Source organism: Mustela erminea, chromosome 15 (genome assembly GCF_009829155.1).
Source record: "Mustela erminea isolate mMusErm1 chromosome 15, mMusErm1.Pri, whole genome shotgun sequence".
Taxonomy (NCBI): domain Eukaryota; kingdom Metazoa; phylum Chordata; class Mammalia; order Carnivora; family Mustelidae; genus Mustela; species Mustela erminea.
The window spans coordinates 19,921,235-19,942,258 of NC_045628.1; the positions used below are offsets into that span (position 1 = coordinate 19,921,235).

The window sequence follows — 21,024 nt, forward strand, 5'->3', positions numbered from 1 at the left end:
TGAGTAGACCAACACAATGATCAGAGAAAACATTCTGGATATTGAAAATACAGTGATAAGCATGGAAAGAAAAAAATCAATAGTGTGACGAAGATAGCACAAGTGGAATTAATTGAACATTTTAAATTATAGTATTTTGAAATAGAGAATAGCATTAAATCTAGATTGAATGCAATAAGCATTATCAGAGGAACATAAATCAATCCAAGAAAACTCATTTTATATTAACGATAGTAGACAAAGAGCAATTGTTTGAAATTAAATATCAAATATTGACAAATAAGAGGTTCTGAAATATTTGAAGGTGCTTGAATCCTATGATTCTCTCAAGTAGTAGTAAATATTTCCCCTTAAATCTTCAATCAATTAATTGTTCTGAATCACATACACACTTAAATTTCAAAGGTTAATAATGTACAACAATTTAAAGTTACAAGGCCAAAGAATAAAAAAATAAATTGTTTCTACAAAACATTAAGGACTCTCAAATTTTTCTATCTCAAATCTCAACAAATATTGTAGAAATAAATATCAATTTTTCTTTGTGTTATTTCTTCTCAAAAAAGAGATCTGTAATGTGTAAAATTTATCCTTCTATTTAGTCTAATTATTATTACATATCTTTTTAAACCACAGATACAGAGAATTAATCATAATTTGTATATGGTACAATACAGCACTGGTTTGCACAATACCCTCATTTATTTTGTTTATATATTTATTCATGCCATTTTATTTCCACTTATTACTTCCATCCCCTATTTGCAGCATAAGAAACGATTTGAATGTATTTGATGAGAATAATTTCACTTGTGTGTGTTCTTGTACAATGTGTTATTTTGTCTTATGGTTTTAGGTTTTAATATGCAAAATAAAATGTAATGTGGTATAGACTTTATTATCTTTCTAGTTTTGTTCATTAGGAGCCATGATTTTAAGCTCTACTCATGTTTACAACTGTTCACCTTGTATGTTGCTACTAAATACCATTATCATTCAAAAGTGTGTATTTATCGCAGGCTACTAATTCATTCCACTACTGATGAGTATATCACCATTGCCTCTACAGTAACCCAACCAACAAAACAGAGCAATGGTGAACATTCTAGTAAATTTGCCTTTAGAGACTTATGTACTTTATTTTGGATATTTACCTGGAAGGAATACTGGGGTATCTAATGAATGTATTTAATTTTACTTATTACCACCATTCTTCTTTTTTTTTTTTAAGATTTTATTTATTTATTTGACAGATAGAGATCACAAGTAGGCAGAGAGGCAGGCAGAGAGAGAGGAGGAAGCAGGCTCCCTGCTGAGCAGAAATCCAAATGTGGGGCTCGATCCCAGAACCCCAGAATCATGACCCAAGCCGAAGGCAGAGGCTTTAGCCCACTGAGCCACCCAGGTGCCCCACCACCATTCTTCTTTCCAGAATATCTGCATCAGTCTATACTCATTTCAGCAAACAATGGGAATTCTGTATCATTTATTTTCATCAAAATTATTTACATTGTGAAATTTTACTTTTTACCATTCTGGTATGTATTAAAGCTTTTATAATTTATATAAAGTGTTCTTTTCCCTGACGGTGAAGACTGTGTACTCAAAATATATTCAGGAAAAAAAAAAAAAAAACACAAGCCTCAGTATGGATATCAAAAGTCATTTAGAACCCACATATTCTACGAAAAAAATATTCTAATTAGATTTTAAAATGATCCAAAACATATAAAATAATTTATTGAGCACTTAAAATGAATCAGATATTATTTGTATGCCGAGAAGTAGTAGCGATAACAGCAATCAAAACAAATAAACCAAACAAAAACTTGTTATGAACCTTTTAACAATAAGCATTTCTATTGTTCATGAATCTATGCATCATCTGGGTAGCTTTTCCAGTTTTGGCTGGACTCAACCATGTGCCTGCATTTGGCTGTGAATCAAAGTAAGCAACTCTGGTAAATTTGTCCGGAGTTTTTGTTTTCGCTTTTCACACATTTGGGGCTTGGCTGGCTGCAGGCTGGTCTAGAATGTCCTTGGCTAGGGCAAACGGGTTCTTCTCCAAATGATCTCTTATTTTCCATCATCCTAGATTAATGTCCTCTCATAAGAGAGGCAGGTACTCAAGAGAAACGATAGAAGTGGATCAGGCACATAAGACATAGCCTCAAAAATTGCACACCATTGGGTGCCCGGGTGGCTCAGTTGGTTAAGCATCTGCCTTTGGCTCAGGTCATGATCCTAGGACCCTGGGATCATCCCTCACATATTGGGCCCAATAGAGTCTGCTTCTCCCTCTTCCTCTGCCCCTCCCCCTCTGCTCATGTTCTATTCCTCACTTTCTCTCTCTCTCTCTTAAATAAATAAAATCTTTAAAAAAATATTACAAACCATCACCCCACACACACTTTATTAAGTGAAAGAAAATCACAGGACCAGTCCAGATGCAAGGCATGGAGAAACAGGTTTTACTTTTTAAAGAGAAGCTGCAAAGTCACATTGCAAAACACATGGATACAGGGTTGACTGGAAAATTGAGATTGTTTTGCTATCAAAACAAACACAAACACAAGTACGTGTTTAATACATATGGAGGACAATTGTATATGCTATGGAGAGCAATAAGAGTTCCCAAAAGATAACGGGCACCTAATGGCATAGAACCTGTGGGTACTGTGATACATTGGGCTTTTAATTGGAATGAAAAGGAAAACCACTGGAAGAGTTTGAATGAAAGAGTGACATCCTAGGGTGGCTCAACCAGTTAAGCATCTGCCTTCCGCTCTGATCTTGATCCTAAGATCCTGAGATCCAGCCCCTAGTGGGGCTCCCTGCTCAGTGGTGAGTCTGCTTCTTCCTATTTACCCCTCCCCCTTGCCCTTGCACTCTCTCTCTCTGTCCTTCATTCTCAAATAAATAAATAAAATATTAAACTTTAAAAAAGATTGATATCCACATGGGGATGAGGAGGCATTTAAAAACACAAATTTGGAATTCAAAGGAAAGGTCTGAACTGCGGAAAAAAAAATACACACACACACACACACACATACATACACATACATACACACATACACATATACTATAACCTGCTAAAACTTTAAATTACATTTTTTCATCTTATTAAATACACATTTCATTAAATTATATTTATGTCATTATATAAGGTCATCAAATAATACTGAATTCCGATTTCTGTAAAAATACGTCAGAAAGCTGTATCATTTACAAATTTGATAAACATGGTTTCTCTATACCCAAGTTTAGCATAGAAGAAATGAGCTCAGCTATTTGCTTTTCCCATTTCACAAATCAGTGCTTATTAGAAACCAACACATTTTAGTTTGGATAACTTTTTGCTGTGTCATCATATCGTTTATTCGAGTGTCATCTCTTTTGGTATGTCCATGACTCTCCTTCAGAGCTAGACCCCTTACTTCGAACAGAAAATGTATACAGTAGTGGTCTTTCTATATTTCTAGGAAGCTAGCACAATTGGTCCACCTATGAGAAATTCCAATTAACTAGACATCTGCTGAAAACACGGCAGAACAGCATACAATCTGTTTCAAATATTTTTGCATAATGTGGCTGACAGACAGTTTAATAAAATAAACAATACAGGGAATAAGATTAGTAGTTTACTGACAATTAAGTATGAGTAGTTGATACTTGTAAGAAAAGACAATTCAGAAAACCAATCAAAAACAAGAAGGTATTGGGAATTTAGAGAGGATTTTAAGGAAAAGCTCAGAAAATAATAATGAGCTTCAGGAAAATATAGCATTCTGCTAATAACAAGAAGAAAGATTCATTTAGTGTACAATATGAGAGAGTTGCAAAAAATAAATCAATGTGTTTATTAAAAACAAAATAAAAATACTTAGAAAGAATATATATGTCTGAAAAAAAAAGAATATATATGTCTGTGTGTATGAGAAGACCTATCCCTTCTTTTATTTTATGTTTTATGTTTTACCTTTTTCATATTCTTGTCAGCCCCCAGAAAAACATCTATGACACCCAACTCCTCCATGAAACTGGATAGTCTTTATTATAAGGCTTTTCATGATTTATATTTAAATTTCCAATCTATTTTACCAAAATTTACATTTTAAATACTAGTATTCTACTTCCTCCCTTTGTGGATGAAATTTATTTATTTTCTCATCACACTGCTTAATTTGACCTGTCATTCTCCATCATTTTTTTTTATTTTTTTATTTTTTTTTAAAGATTTTATTTATTTATTTGACAGAGAGAGATCACAAGTAGGCAGAGAGGCAGGCAGAGAGAGTGGAAGGGAAGCAGGCTCCCTGCTGAGCAGAGAGCCCGATGCGGGACTCGATCCCAGGACCCTGAGATCATGACCTGAGCCGAAGGCAGCGGCTTAACCCACTGAGCCACCCAGGCACCCATCATTCTCCATCATTTAAACCCTCTACTTTATCTTCATCATCTTCATTTTACAGACTAAATTCCTTTCCTTGAGGATATCACCTTTATTAAAATATCTACTGACATACATAACTCTCGATCTACCATTAGTACACAAATCACAAACTGGAGAGGAGTCGTTTGAAATAAGGATGCTGACAGATTTGATTCATCTATACAGTTTTCCTATTTTATTAAAGCAAATCTATAAAGATTGATCGATTTTTCTGTGTTAATAACAAATGTGGCAGTACTTGGAGAAAAATACCTACATAACAAATGTAATCTAGTCTGACTTCAGTTTTTAATATTGGGTGCTATATATTTTCAAGTTTCGCTTTCCGTCCTCCCTTCCTGGCCCTCTTTTGGACAGGTAGCGAACAAAGTCTACATGGTTAAGTCACTTAGTGTGAGGTTCAAACCCCAGAAACAATTGGGAAACCAGTGCCCACAATTGGAAAGGTTGCGGCCAGCGTCATATCCCCCGCCACACACACCCCATAAAAGCCCCACGCAGATCACCCTTCCCTACTCTCACAAACCATTTCAGACACACTCAGGAGGCTTACTCTGTTCTCCCCCAAAACTCTTATTTTGCTGGTAATAAACTTTTCCATTCTTTCTTCTCTGTGTTTGGCTGGCATCATCATTTTTGACATACAAACCAGATTTTGAGTGGGTTCCATGCTGCCTCTGCAGAATGTTCTAAAGAGTGAGCAAGGATCCGCAGAAACTAGGACATTGCACCCTCAGTGTGCTATCTGCAAGAGTGCTTCTGAAGCTTACTTATTACTCATGTGTTGATCTCAATGGACATTTCATTTTGCAGCAGACTACCTTAGAACAGATGGTAGGTAACTTTTAAAATATTTTTTGTTGTATGATATTTGTCATGATTTATTGAAAATGATCCATGTATTTTCTAATGATATCAAATGGAACCACGATCATTAACCAAAAAGTAGTGTGTGTGGGAGAGGATAATGGTAGTTATTAAAATCAAGAAAAGTTTGTTCTCTAAAAAATAATGAGGTGATGGATTGGTTTTTTGTTTTTTGTTTTTTTTTGGAAAAACTTTGAAGGCTCTAGCTTATTTTTTTCTTAAAAAAAAAAAAAAAAGCTCAGCTCACTGAGAAAGGCCGAGTTTAAGTGTTCTAATATTATTATAATATTAATTATTAGAATGGCAAATTTTAAAACATTGAAAGCTCTCATGATTTTTAAAAAAAATCAATATTTGGTATTTCAGTTCTGCAAAGGAACTAGGAACTGTTTCAGAGAAGCACAGAAATCCAAAGCCAGAAGAGAATAACCCAATATTCTGACATTTTGAAGTTGTTAAGAAAAGCAAGATATTTGAAAGATTGGGTAAGTTTAAGCTCCAGGTAAATTTCTAGAGAATGAAAAAGAAATGTCAGCATTACCTAGTTATTCAGTTATTGAAAATATTTGCTTTTTATGAAATGTGGTATATTTATTTTATTCCTTGACAGAGATGGGATGAAATAAAAAGTAATTACAAAGAAAACATATTTGTTTAATAACTGAATGAAATATGGAACAAATAAAAAATCTTGTGATATCCTGGGTTATTATAAGAATGAATCAATGAATTAATACCTATAAAGTGCACAGAACTGTATCTGGTTCATAATAAACATTCGTTGTTGCCTAATATAATCAACATTGTTATTGTTATCGCTGTTATTGTAATAAGTAAAGGAACAGACATCAGACACCTATTGTTCTAATCATATTGTTCGGTTAGATTTCAGTTGTGGGGATTGCCCTGGACATTTTCTGGATTTGCATTTCTTTATTATACATATTTAAATAGGTGGGGAATTAAAGATAATTAACAATTCTAATTCAATTCATTTTTTTAAAAGTTGTTTACCAGCAAAATAGATCTAATAATAACAACTATCAATTCCTTGTTAACTCTCACCCTTCTTTTTTTGTCCCCCTTTAATTAAAGTGCATCTTTAATTCTTAGATGATAAGATTAACTTTGATAACTGCTGAAATTCCCATTTTGGAGGTAACTAACAAATAAATTCAGGAAAAATTCATTTCTTGCCCCTGACCTGTGTCATCAGAGTCCAGACTAGCAATCCCAACTCTTTTTTTTCTTTAATTTTCAGAATTTTTTTTTTGCTTGTTTTTAGATTCCAGATATTAGTGAAATCACTGAATATTTGTCTTTTTCTAACTTATTTCACTTAGCATAATCCCCTCAAGGTCCGTCATGTTGTAGCAGATGGCAGGATTTCCTTCTATTTTATAACTAGTATCCTATTGTCAACCTAGTATCCTATTGTCAACCCCTCCTCTTAAATGCCTTGTAATCCAGTACATTAATATAACTAATTTTTAAAATTCATTTTTAACTCAGGTCTTATTTTAGGAAGATTCAAACTGTGCCATGTAACATGAATCTAATATAGTCCCTGTGTTTTTTACCCTTCCACTTATAATCCTGTCCTAAAAAGAGAAAATAGATGTGCTCAGTGTTTCTTACTTTCCATTTTTTTTTTTTTTAAAGTAATTTCTATATCCCATGTGAGGCTCAAACTCACAACCCCTAAACGAGAGTCACATATTCTACTGCTGAACCAGCCACATGGCCCCCTACTTTCTGTGTTTCTAGTGGAGGCTCAACATCTCATACTGTAGGATTTTCTACCAGCATAACACAGCCTCCAGCTGAATAGTTTACTGTTTTATTTATGAGACAATAAGTGAAATTACAAAGATAATTATTTGTCTCAGAATAGTTTCCCACATTTTTTTCTCATCAGTTGAGATAAGAATTTCAAAAAGCACAATTAGAATAGATTAAGGTACCCTGTAGTTGTAGGTCAAATATTTAGCAAACTCAGAAATAAATTTGTATAAATGAATATCTAATCACTGAAAGCAAGCAGAGTAACTGGTTGTATTCAAAAGCCAAGGATTACACAAAGACTTATGGAAAATGATTAGGTCTGTGTTAAGTTCTGAATGTGTGCATTCCCCCCCCTCATAATATGTTGAAGCCCAGACCCACAAGGTGTTGAAAAGAAAGGCCTGTAAGAGGTAATTAATTTTGGATGATGTTGTGAGGGTGGGTCCCCTAATGAAACCAGGGTCCTTATAGGAAGAGAAAGACGAGACAGACCATGTTCTCTCCCTGCCACGTAAAGATAACAGCAAGAAGACAGCTGTGTACAAGCCATGAAGATATCCCTCACTGGGGAGACAAATTGACTAACACTCCAGAACTTGGAGAAATAAATCCCTGTTTAAGCCACCCATTATACTGAATTGCATTATAGCAGCCAGAACTGACAAGCGCCATATGGCAGGAGTAAATAACCCCAAAAGTAATGAAATGCAATGTAATTTTAACATATATTAATATCATATTTGAAAATAGGATGTTTTAGTATCTCAACAATAAAAAAAAACAGAAAGAACGGGAAGAGGAAGATATACCACAATTTTACAGGACACCAAGTGAAAACAGTTAGTGTGTGTTGTGATATTTTACAATTAGTTTGTAAAAAGGAAAATATTCATATCAGATATTTCTAGGCTAGAATCTAGACTCAGGAATAACCAGAATGTGAGAAATTTTCTTGAATAACTATTTACTTTTCAAAATGGATAAATATTTTGTTTTAAAATTACATATACTCTTTTCTTACTGTAGCTTTCTGATTAAAAGCATGATGATTGCAGCTACCTTAGAAAATATCAAAATATAAAAAGAATAATAAGTTATTATATTGTGTATATTTCTTTAATTCTCTGATACACATGTATACTTTAATAAATTCAAAATATATTTAATATTTAATTTATATAAATTTCAAAATATGTGAAATCATTTTGGAAAAAATCAACTAATTGACATAAAAATTGATATTTTATTGTCTTAACTTCAATTTTTCATTTGCAATATTGAAAATAGGTTTCCTATAAATACAGTACCTTATAGCTTCTAGTATTTATATTAACTATGTGTTCTTTTTCTTGCCCATCTCTTCCAGCAGATAGGGAATATTGTTTGTGGGTTTTTTTGTAAATTAAAAGAATTTTTTCATATATTAAATGACATTTCCTTATAAACATATAATTATTTTTCCCATTTAACTTGTGTGTCTTTTAGAATTTTCTTTGCAGTATATTGTTATGTTTTCTTTTTTTAAAAGATTTTATTTACTTATTTGAGAGAGAGGGAGAGTGAGAGACAGCATGAGAGGGGAGAAGATCAGAAGGAGTAGCCAATTCCCCACCGAGCTGGGAGCCTAATGCAGGACTCGATTCTGGGACTCCAGGATCACTACTAGAGCTGAAGGCAGTCACTTCGCCAACTAAGCAACCCAGGCACCCCTATTGTTATGTTTTCTAAATGTTGATTTGTTACAGAAAAATCAACTTTCTTTTTATTTTATATTATTTCATTTGTTCATTTTTTTTTTTAGGAAAAATCTATTAAAGCCTTTCTGAGATTATTTTTAATTTGATAATTTTATTAATGTGAAATAAATGTAAAAGTTTGGCAATCTAATTTACTTTTTGATGGTAATATTTTTTGAGCATAAAGATAACATATTTTTCCTAGATCTTTAGAAAGTACAAAAAAGACGAATACTATGCAGCCATTAAAAAACCTAAAATCTTACCATTTCTAATGACATAGATGGAACTAGAGGGTATTAAACAAAGCGAAATAAGTCAACAGAGAAAGACAATTATCATATGATCTCACTGATATGAGGAATTTGAGAAAGAAGACAGAGGATCATAGGGGAAGGGAGGGAAAAGTAAAACAAGATGAAACCAGAGAGGGAGATAAACCATAAGAGACTCTTAATCTCAGGAAACACACTGAGGGTTGCTGGAGGGGAGGGGGGTGGGAGGGATGGGGTGGCGGGTGATGGACATTGGGGAGGGTGTGTGCTATGCTGAGCACTGTGGATTGTGTAAGACTGATGAATCAGACCTCTACCCCTGAAACAAATGTTAATAGAAAGAAAGAAAGAAAGAAAGAAAGACAGACCATGGCACCATGGTTGAACAACCCTACTCTAAATGGACTGCAGACATTCTAACACATCCTTGGAATTTTGTATTCCTCAAATATATATTGAATATTAAGGAAAAGAAAAATCACCCAAAAGAAAATTAACCACCCAGTAATCCTATAATAAAAACAATTATCTTAAGATATTTTTTCATTAGTGTGAAAGATAATTCTGTGGTAATCTTTTAGAATATGAAGGTTTTTACTTAATATTTTCATTTATCTTCAAAAAGATTTTATTAAAAATAAAAAATAAAAAAATAAAAAGATTTTATTTATTTATTTGAGAGAGAGAGAGAGAGCCCACTCGTGGGCTTGGGGAGGAAGAGAGGGTGAAGGAGAGAGATAAGCAGACGTTGTGAAGAGTGCAGAGCCCTACATGGGCTGCCATTGATACCAAGACCCTGAGATCATGACTTGAACCAAAACCAAGAGTCTGATACTTAAGCAGGGGAGCCATCCAGACACACCACTTCTTAATTTGTTACAGCTTTATATTTGTTCATTATATGAGTATTTCACGATATATTAGGTCTTTGTTTTTTAAATAGTTTCTATTACAGAGAAAAGGGGGAATATTATACCTTTAAGAGATCATGCTTCTATATGGTGCTTTTTAAAAAAGTTCCTAAACTTAGAATTTGCAATAGAAAAGTAGAAAACCCTTTCAAAATTTTTAATTTATGTTAACAAAGATTAGCAGTTTATATTTTACCAACAATCTAGAAATGAGTTCCTTCAACCATTTCTCTTATTTATTTGTTACATGGATCATATTTTCAAAATTATTTTTATTAACATATAATGTATTATTTACCCCAGGAGTACAGGTCTGTTAATCGTCAGGCTTACACATTTCACAGCACTCATCATAGCACATGCCCTCCCCAATGTCCATAACCCAACCACCCTCTCCACACACCTCTCCCCCCGCACCCCTGCAACCCCGCAACCCTCAGTTTGTTTGTGAGATTAAGAGTCTCTTATGGTTTGTCTCCCTCCCTCCAATCCCATCTTGTTTCATTTTTTTCCTTCCCTACTCTCCAAGCCACCTGGTCTGACTTTCAGATTCCTCATATCAGAGATACCATATGATAATTGTCTTTCTCTGGTTGAATCACGTTTTTCACCTTTATTGTCTCAATATATTTGAAATATATATCCCATTCTGAATTCTAATATTAATTATTTTGACCTTATCTTTCCTTAAATACCAAAGGTAACCACAATATAATAAATGTTAATTATCTCTGTATAAAGAAAACTTTTGGTTTATTTCTTCTTCTGGCCCAATTTTCTCATCTTGCCATGGAAATGTGGTGTGAGAGAACTCAGTATTGCTAAAAACTACATTATATCTTTTGTTTTACTATTATATCCCACTTTTCCTTTCATAAAATAATTATTAAGCGATTTTAAACTTTTGTTATCAAAGCTCACCATAAGGCTATAATAATATAAACTGGAATCCCAAGTTCTATATAAAATCCTAATATAGGTGTGTCTCATTGACTCAATCAGTAGGGGATAACATGTTTGAAATTAGGGTTGTAAATTCAAACCCTATCTTGGGTATAGAGATTACTTAAAAATGAAATCTTTTTTTTTTTTTTTTTTTAAGATTTTGTTTATTTGACAAAGAGAGAAATCACAACTAGGCAGAGAGGCAGGCAGAGAGAGAGAGGGGAGGAAGCAGGCTTCCTGCGGAGCAGAGAGCCCGATGTGGGGCTCGATCCCAGGACTCTGGGATCATGACCTGAGCCGAAGGCAGAGGCTTTAACCCACTGAGCCACCCAGGTGCCCCCAAAATAAAATCTTTAAAAAAATCCCAACATATACATTAAAAAAAAATATTTGTGTTACAATTGTCTTATTTAAATGAAATGAGATTACCTGTTCCTTTATTTCAAACTTTCGGTTATTTGGGTCAAAATGACTTTATTGGCTAATCTTTTAATGTTAATATTGCTCTAGAATTACAAACAAAATCCCGAGGATATGTAGGTGCTATGTAGCAATATCATAGTAATTTAACATATGAGAGTAAAAGATAAAAAATAATTTTGCTTTAGATAACCTAACCTGCGTTGTGCCATCTCACTATCACTAATAGCAAATTGCTCTTTAGGGATAAAACAGTTCTCATTGATAATTTCTGTACAAGCTAAAATTTTCCATACCATTACGTATTAAGAATCATTACATTTTACACAGAAATGGAAGTGATATTTAAATGAGAAAATCTTAAGTCTTATTTTGATAGTTGGAAGATTGTCATAAATAGCAATTTCCTCCAATCTTTAGCTTAAATTACTGCATAGATACTTTGCAAAAGGGTTTCTTTTCTATCTTTCACATTGAAATCACATTTTTACTCACCAATATTTATGAGATTGGACATTTATTTGGTTCTCGAATGTCAAGCACTTTTCATGCCCATTATGAGTATTTGTGTATTTAATTCTAACACTATGTCCATGAACTCGATACTGTTTCTGTACTCATTTTACTGATGAAGTCATAGGGGCCAAAGAAGACTATGACCTGTGTGTCAGGTAGCATGGCCAGTCAGTTTCATAGCTGGGAGGGAGAACCACAGCAGCCTGGCTGGGGACCCCACACGCTCACCCACTCTACATTTTAGCCTCTTTAAGACTACAGTGAAACAGTGGCATAGAACTAAATAATCACAGAATGTAGTCACTCCCAGCATTCTATTTACAGATTGTGTAATGACATTTTAATCTAATAATTATAGTTATTTGTAGAGACTAATGATATATATTTCTTTCCAGAACTAAAACATCTGGTACTGGTAATACATCAGAGGCCTGAAGTTCAAGTTACGTTATATTGGAAGGTAAAGTTTAGTGTTTTCTGTGTATACAAATACCTGTCACCATGATAAGAACTTCACATGATTCATACCCAGAAACTGCCCTTACCTCCTTTTCCCTCTGCTTTCCTTGCATGATTCATTGAGCACGATTACAGTACCAATCTTAAAACACACTAGCATTGCTTTGTTTTCTCAGTTCCTTATAGAATATCTTTCATGGCAAGTAAACTTTTCCCAAGACCCAGACACAAAGATATACACACTCACATCACTGAAGTACCCATTTCTAATACCTACTGGCTAGCATTGATTTTTAAGACACATTTCAAAGAAGACATGCTCCTCCCCCAACACACACACGCGTGCGTGCGCGCACACACACCACACACAGAGTCAACTACATGTAAAAGTTCTCTTCAATTTCATTATTGGTATATTTTGCTACTATTTTCCTTTTTTGCTCTAGGTTCAGGTTTCACTTCTCCAATTCCCTTATTCCTCTGTTCTCTGTTAGGGTGGAGAAAAGCAGTACCTTCATACAACCCAGATAACTCCAGTCTGATCTAAAAGTTGATCCTTAATTTTTACTCAATCCCTGCCCTTTTATTGTGAACTAATTCTATATATACTTGTTATTCAAGCTCTTGTCCCCAGACTGGAACACATTCCATGTAGCTAATCCAGAGAGGTTTTTGTTTTTAAAGACTTCACTTATTTACTTATTTGAGAGACAGAGAGTGTGTGTGCACATGTGTGAGTGGGATAAAGGTGGGGACAGGGGGAGAATCTCAAACAGAGCCACCTAAGTGGGGCTCAATTTCAGGATCCTGAGATCATGAACATGCCAAAACCAAGAGCTGGAGGTTTAATGGACCGAGCTACCCACGCACCTCCAGAGAGTTTTATTTAATGACCATTTGTTGGGGGATTTCTCTTAAGAAGTAAGAGATTCCAAGTATTTTAAGTATTTATCAGTTTCTGTTGTCTTCATCAGGATCATGGTAACCAAATTGAACTGCTAGAAATGAGAATTAAACAGAAATACAGAAATAATATTTGTTTCTAGTCCATCCAAGTAATCCTACTATTTGTCTTATGGAATATAACGAATATAAAAGAATTAAAAGCAATTTGCTTACATTCTATTTACCAGGTGTTCTCCTCCTCCAGGTTAAAAAAATCAAAGCAAATGCAAACATTTCTCATTAATAACATTATGAGTATTATAATAAAATTAAATATTGCCTGGGTAGGATTTTAAATGATCACAGTGGCTTAAAATATTATATATATCATTAACTTTTTGTATATTGATTTCAATATACTATACAAGCAGAATTATTTTTGAAATTGCATGGATATTGAATTTAATATTAAATATCAATGTATTTTTTAAAATATTTTATTTATTGGTCAGAGAAAGAGAGAGGGAGAGAGATCAGGAGCACAAGCAGAGGGAGCAGGAGGCAGAGGGAGAGGTAGGCTTCCCACTGAGTAAGGACTCCCATGTGGCTCCAGATCCCAGGACCCTGGGATCATAACCTGAGCCAAAGGCAGAGACCTAACTGACTTAGCCACCTAGGCATCCCAAATATCAGTATATGTTTGTGAACTATGTGATTTCTAAAAACCCAGAAGACTCAGTAGAATGCTATACAAAGAATTCAATTCTACTGTTATTCTCTTGTTCACATTTATTTACTGGGATATTTCATTTAATGATTGTTTAAATCCAATCAAATTCTTTAAAAAATAGTGTATAAATCCGGTTTTTTAAATTAAATTTTCATATACAACTATCTTTAAAAATAAAATAGAATGAAATTAAAGAATCAAGAAGAAAGGTGTATTAAAAAGTAATAACATATAAAGTTGTTTGTCTTTTTTTTTTTTTTTTAAATCCACAAGAAGCCATATGGCAAGATAAGATTCAGAGTGACAGCATTCAGTTAAAATCAAAGTGCTGGCTTAGGTATTTCTGAGATTTAACAATTTATTTGAATGGGAACTTATTGTCTTCTCTTAACTAAATCAAACCAAAATCTTTTTATCCCCCCCCCAATCTTTGTATGATTTGTGAGAAAAGGAAGTGGACATTTTGCTTTGTATAGAGTGGTAGAAGAGAAATATTGACAGGGCAATGGCTAGGATTTTCATTTTTAATACTCAAAATACCAGCATACGAGAACAGGACACAAAGAGGAAAAAAAAAAATTAACCTAGGCATTGCATTCCTTAATCCAAAATGAATGCTAATAAATGCACATTGGTTTTCAAAAAGTCATATATTAAATGATAATATGTGTAAAGTGTTTATAACTATGCCTAGTATATTTTAAGTCCCAATAAACATTAGTTATAGTAATAAAAACAACCAGAAGCATGTAATCTCATATTAAAAGGTTTTGTATTGTTTAGCAAATTAATTCATTAGTATTGTAAGGCAGAAAATTATCAGTAACAAGAATCCTAGCTGTTTTACTAACTATACAATTAAAATTACACTGTGGAGGGGGCGCCTGGGTGGCTCAGTGGGTTAAGCCGCTGCCTTCGGCTCAGGTCATGATCTCAGGGTCCTGGGATCGAGTCCCGCATCGGGCTCTCTGCTCAGCAGAGAGCCTGCTTCCCTTCCTCTCTCTCTGCCTGCCTCTCTGCCTACTTGTGATCTCTCTCTGTCAAATAAATAAATAAAAATCTTTAAAAAAAAAAAATTACACTGTGGAGGAATGGTCAGAAAGTGACCCAAAAAATCACATGGGTTTTACAAATCCTATGTCCTCTTAACTCTGACATCATACAGGTCAATGCTATTGCACCTAAGAGAAGGATGGTTCCTGGTGCTCTATTGCTCAAGGTCCTGCTCTACTTTAATGTAGCACACGGTACTTTCTTAACAACGACTGCACCCATATGCCTTCCTTTTTCCTAGAACCATAAATGAGCAATCTCTACCCGTGCAGTGCACTCAGGCCCTAGACCTTCTTGCCTTACTCAAGGACACCACTCCATTTGTGTTTGTTCACACTTTCCCTTCTAGAGTATCTCCTGTTTCCCATCTTCTAAAATATCCTTGTCGATGTCAAAACAATATCATTTCTTCCTTTTGAACCAAATAACTTCTGCAAACTTTCAAAATTCCATTTGCCTCACTATTGGCCCATTTCTTTGCCATTCCTTAAAATTTATTTTAATTATATATTTTATATAGATAGAGATAGAGATATGTATCATCTATCTATACCTACCTATATCTCTATCTATCTCTATCTATCTATCTATCTCTATCTATCTGTCTATGTGTGTGTGTCTATGTTTGTGAATGTGTGTGTATATATATATATATATATATATATATATATATATATATATCTCAAGGATCATCTATAAATACTCCTTAATTCCTGTCAGAAACTGCAACAGTCTGATTTGAATCTGCATTCCAACTTACTTTCCCCATTGCTCATTCCAGTAAATGACAACATATCAAATATTCATATCATATTTCAAAGAGGTGTCTCTCTCCTCTTTGATTGCATACTGCCTTGGTTTTCCTTGGCCTCATATATCCCTCTTATCCAGTTCTAGTCTCTTTGCTGGTTCTTCCACTTATTCTATTTTTGGAGGAGTTCGCAAATGCACAGGCCTTAGCCTTCACCCGTTTTCATACTATAGAGCCTTGTTTTGTGATTTTTTCCAGATTCCATAACAACTTGCAAATTTATATCTCCAATTCTGACAGATGTTCTAAAGTACATGTTTCTTTCTTGACATTTAATTTAATATTGATCTCCTATCTCAAACATAACATGTCCAAATCTTTACTCTGCTGACCCCCACCCCCAAACTTGTTTCATCTACTTTCTTCTCTCAATCAGGTTAATGGCAACTAAGTATTTCTAGCTGCTCAGTCTAGAAATCTTGGTCATTCTCATTCACCTCCATCCAGGGCACTATTTTCCCTTCTTTGACAACACTGAGAAAATTACTCTTTAGACCTTATTCACTTGGTCTTCCTTCTACTTAGAATAATCTTTCCCACACCCTCATATTCCTCGGGACTCTATCAAGTAACAGTCTATTGAAGATGTTTCCTTGTTCACCTTGTGCAAAAGCAAAAACCACACCCCCTTTGAAAGATTCTTTCTTGCCCTTCCCCTACTCTTCCTAATATAAGTCTTTGGTATATGTTTCTATCGAAGGAAAAAGAGATAGAATTAGGCACTCAAGACACTAGCTAAATTAAAAAAAAAAAAAATTAACATTTTGTTTTCCAAATAAAAACCAGATTTTGATTACTCATGATTTTATTCCACATTAACTAGAAACATTTATAAAAAGATTGACTTTTTCAATGAATAAAAATATAATCGCTAACTCTACTGTGAATCATTTCAACATATACCACAAAAAAATATTAAGAATAAAACACTAATAGGGGCTTATTAAGAATAAAAATGCAAATAATAAACTACTATGGCCCTGATATTTTGAATGACTATTTTCAATAATCTCTTATCCAAATAAATATGTCATTTAAATAAAACTTTCTCTGTGTGTGTGTGTGTGTATGCGTGATAACAGTGGACTCAACTGAGTCTACTGTGGGATTATAAGATTCACATTATGGTTCTGTTAACTCTGCTAAGTTGGTAACTTCTCATTTGCTTCTTATATCTCTTTGTATGAGATGATAAATGTGAGACATACATTTATACCTTAATTTATTGTTTGTTTCTCTTAATTTTTAACTGATACACAGGTAATAGGATCTGTGGTATGCATCAGGACAGAAAGATTTATATTCTCCACTGTCCTAATTCTTACATTCCCTTTTGTTTATATTCATGGAATACAGATAAAGAAAACTAAAATAGTGAGTGATTGAGTGTGTGTAAATGTGTGTATGTGTATATTGCAAAATATAACTTATGACAGATACCTCACCCAGCATAGGCTGCCCTATATGTTGTCTTAAAAAAAAACCCTTCAATTTGAAATTTCTTTGCCAAAATTGATATTGACCAAAATTAATTTTAAAAAATCTGACCATGGGGAGGAAAAACATCAACAGGAAGTCAAAGGCTGTGATAAAAATCTGCAAGAACTGAGTGACAGGTTCAAAATAAATAAAAATGTGATAAAAGCATGAGCATTATCTTCCTGTATCTTTGAATGGATATTGAGAAATAATGGCCACAAACAAAATGAAAGCAGCCCTGCTATGTGAAATAGAATGGATGAGTTTAGGTTTAGAAATGACATTGACCTCTCATCTTAGACAGTGGAGAAGCTGAACAAGGGTGCAAGGAATAAGGGAGAAGAGAAGAAAACAGATTGTTTTCTCAGAGCTGCAGTTTGTCTGAAGTAATCACAAAGTAGGACAAAAATGTGACAAAGACTTCTGGCGATCATCAAAGCTAGAAATAAAAAAGCAGACCTGCAAAAATAGAAACAAACATGAAATGATGAGAGAATTACTGTTTCTCAATATAAGAATGAGTTCAGAAATTTAATTTTTCTCTCACATCTATATACCCTTTATTCTCTTAATATTAAATACTTAAAAATATGATAAAATATTTAAATGATATATAAAAGATAATGCAAAAAATAACCGGATGGGTTTAAAGTAAAAAGATTTTGTAGTGATATTGAATCACTTTATTATGATAGGATTAAGGAACCCAAAACACATTTCATATTTGCAAATTTATTGACAATTTATAAGGAACATTTATAAAAAAAATCTCCTGAAAAATGATTGAAAAATTATATAAAATGTGGAAACAGCATTATATTGCAGCCTGTATATATAAAGCCAATTCCAATACAAATAATATTTTAAAATATTTAAATATTTTCCAAATGGAACAAGTTTTACCCATTTTGGGGCCAAATTCAATACCTAACATCTTTCCAAGGATTTCACAATATTTCTCCTTCCCAGTCAGAATTAATAACTACGTATAGAATGCTATTTATAATGATAGCATAATGGTCAACTTCTCCATTTATTTAAGTAATAATAGTAGAATACCTACATGTGAATAAATATATGAACAATTAATTTTAGGAAGTGATTAAGCCTATGAGTAAAAGAATATAGATTACAAAGCGGTAATGATAATAATAATAATGGTGTTATTATTATAGATTACCATGATGAAAACTGTGTAGGCAGATTCTTGAGATGAAATTATCATGGTGGACTCCATGGTGATAATTAACCGAATTCTGAATAGCTACTAGGAGCTAGTTAAGTAGGTCAGGGAAAGGGGTTGGTAAAAATCATTTCAGTAACAGGGAAGTTGTAGTACAGTCTCCGTGACTTTTATTTTTTAGAATCATACAGTTTGTTCACCCATGAAAGTAAGGAAAAACTAGAGCTATCCTATAGTGACACAGATGCTGATTCTAACACAACCAATTTTCAAGTCAGAAATAGTGCATGTATCATCCCAATGGAATATCAGTTTAATATGAGCTTGCGCTAGGGTTATATGTCCTTATAAAATACCTTTTAAGTAGATGTTCCTATTGAAGCAAAAGATAAATAAATGGCCTCTCAGTTGAAATCTGTTGTCGTGTTTGGTGAAATTCTAGGCACAGTGGATACTAAGAGAGATAAAGGATAGAGATGGAAAATTGATCAGAATGAGAAGATCATCCCTTTTAAGAGAAAGTTCAGCAGTGCAAATGAACAAATCTACCAAGGGATAATAAAATACATTCATCTAATGCAGGTTGATATATATATGTAATGAGTTTGATTCATGAGATTGCATCAAGCCATGAGATCCTAAACAATGACATATTAGTTTCCTTTGAGCTGTAAATCAAGGAGGAAATCCATGACTCTCTGGGAGATATCAGATGCAAGAACTAGGAAAAGGAGGAAGACATCCAGTTAATAATGAAGGAGAATGTCAGTGTTCAATGTTTATCTACAATCTCGGGAAAGAGAATGATGAAAGCATTGTCTCATTGACACAGGCAGGTGGTCAGGTAGAGTCAACTAGGCTGACTACACAGAGTTGACCTGCAGTGGAAAGTTATAGCTGAAGGTTCAGATGGCTTTATTTAGTTGTAATTAATCAGGCATCCGATGTTAAGATAGTGTATTGGAGTGTAGAGAGCAAAAGTTATAGAATGAAATACAGTATAAATTAAAGTCATTACATACCTACACAGAACAGAGACGATCAAAAGTCTTGAGAGGAAGCTACATGCAATCACGGGTAGGATAACAAAGATTTTCTGGAGGAAGTAACATTTCAGATATTTTTAGAGGGATTTCTATTGACAGTAAATGATGCCTAAAGAATTTCCAGTTGACAGAATGAACAACCTAAAGACACTCAAAATTAGGAATGTCCAGATGTTTAAAGACTATAGTTGATAAGTACTCTAGTTTAGCTGAAGTGTATACTACAATTTAGAGGAACTATGATAGAGAACATGGGAAGGGCAGATTGAGAACATATTGTATCCAGGATTAAATATCAAAATATCTTAATTTTAATTAATTTGGTAAGCAATGGGGGAGAAAATCATGGTTACTGAGCAAAAGAGTAACATGAACAGAATTTAGGTTTAAAGGAGATTAACTTGGCAGCTGTGAAAAGTCTCCTTTGAATATTTGATGTTAATGTTTCACTGCTTGCAAATAACTGCCATTGCAGAGAGAGTATCGCATTCACTTTGACAAACTCTCTTGCTGAAAAGTACATTTAATTAAAAAAAAAGGGCATTCCAACAGTGTACTGATTTTGTTTTTGATTTGCATACTAATCATAGATTTGTCATTTCTTTAATGAAAGATGAATGAGAAAAGTGAAAGAATATAGTATGGACTGAAGATTTCTGGTTTTACAAAACCATGAAATGATAAGCATAGTATCCACCAGTGGTAATAAAATAGTAATCTTTATTAAGGAATAGTCTCAAGATCTCATAAATTATATATTGGCAAAATACATGACAATGACTGGTCATAGTTATGTCTTCATTTTACAATTGGCAAATAAATATATTTATTTATATTTATTTTTCAAACTTTATCAAGGTATAGTTGTCAATTAAAAATCATATATATTTAAAGTGTACAACTTGATAATTTGATATAGTCACACTGTCATTAGATCATCACAATTTTTTAACTTACTTAATTGATACTTTGTACTGACCAACATCTGCCTATATTCCTTTTCCTGAACCTAGGGTGAACACCGTTTGACTCTCTGTTTCCATGATCTTGACATTTTTAGATTCCACATACAATGAAGTCATGTAGTATTCATCTTTCTGTCTGGTTTATTTCACTTGGGATGAGATCCTCCAGGTATATCCTTGTTTTTTTGTCAATGCAGATTTTCCTTCTTTCTTAAGTTTGAATAGTATTTCAGTGTGTGTGTGTGTGTGTGTGTGTGTATCACACTTTCTTTACCTTGGCCATTGTTAATGCTGAAATGAACATGGGAAGACAGGTATCTATCTATCCAAGATACTGATTTCCTTTCCTTTGGATATACACCCAGAAGTAGAATTGCTATCATATGATAATTTATTTTAAATATTGCGGGGATCCCCGTATAGTTTTCTGTAATGAAGCTACCATCTTATATTTCTACCAACAATGTAGAAGCAGTTCCTTTTGCTCTATGTCCTCAGCCAC

The 21,024-nt window shown here is 33.6% G+C and overlaps 1 long non-coding RNA gene across 3 annotated transcripts in view; it reads left to right on the forward strand.

The window, feature by feature from the left end:
* Positions 1–5,177: 5,177 nt before the first annotated feature.
* Positions 5,178–21,024, forward strand: part of LOC116574545 — a 109,984-nt gene continuing 94,137 nt past the window's right edge. For all 3 annotated transcript variants that reach the window (XR_004279368.1, XR_004279369.1, XR_004279367.1), the window contains exons 1-3: positions 5,178–5,290; positions 5,690–5,808; positions 12,307–12,371. This is a non-coding gene — a long non-coding RNA (uncharacterized LOC116574545). The remainder of the gene's footprint in view (positions 5,291–5,689; positions 5,809–12,306; positions 12,372–21,024) is intronic.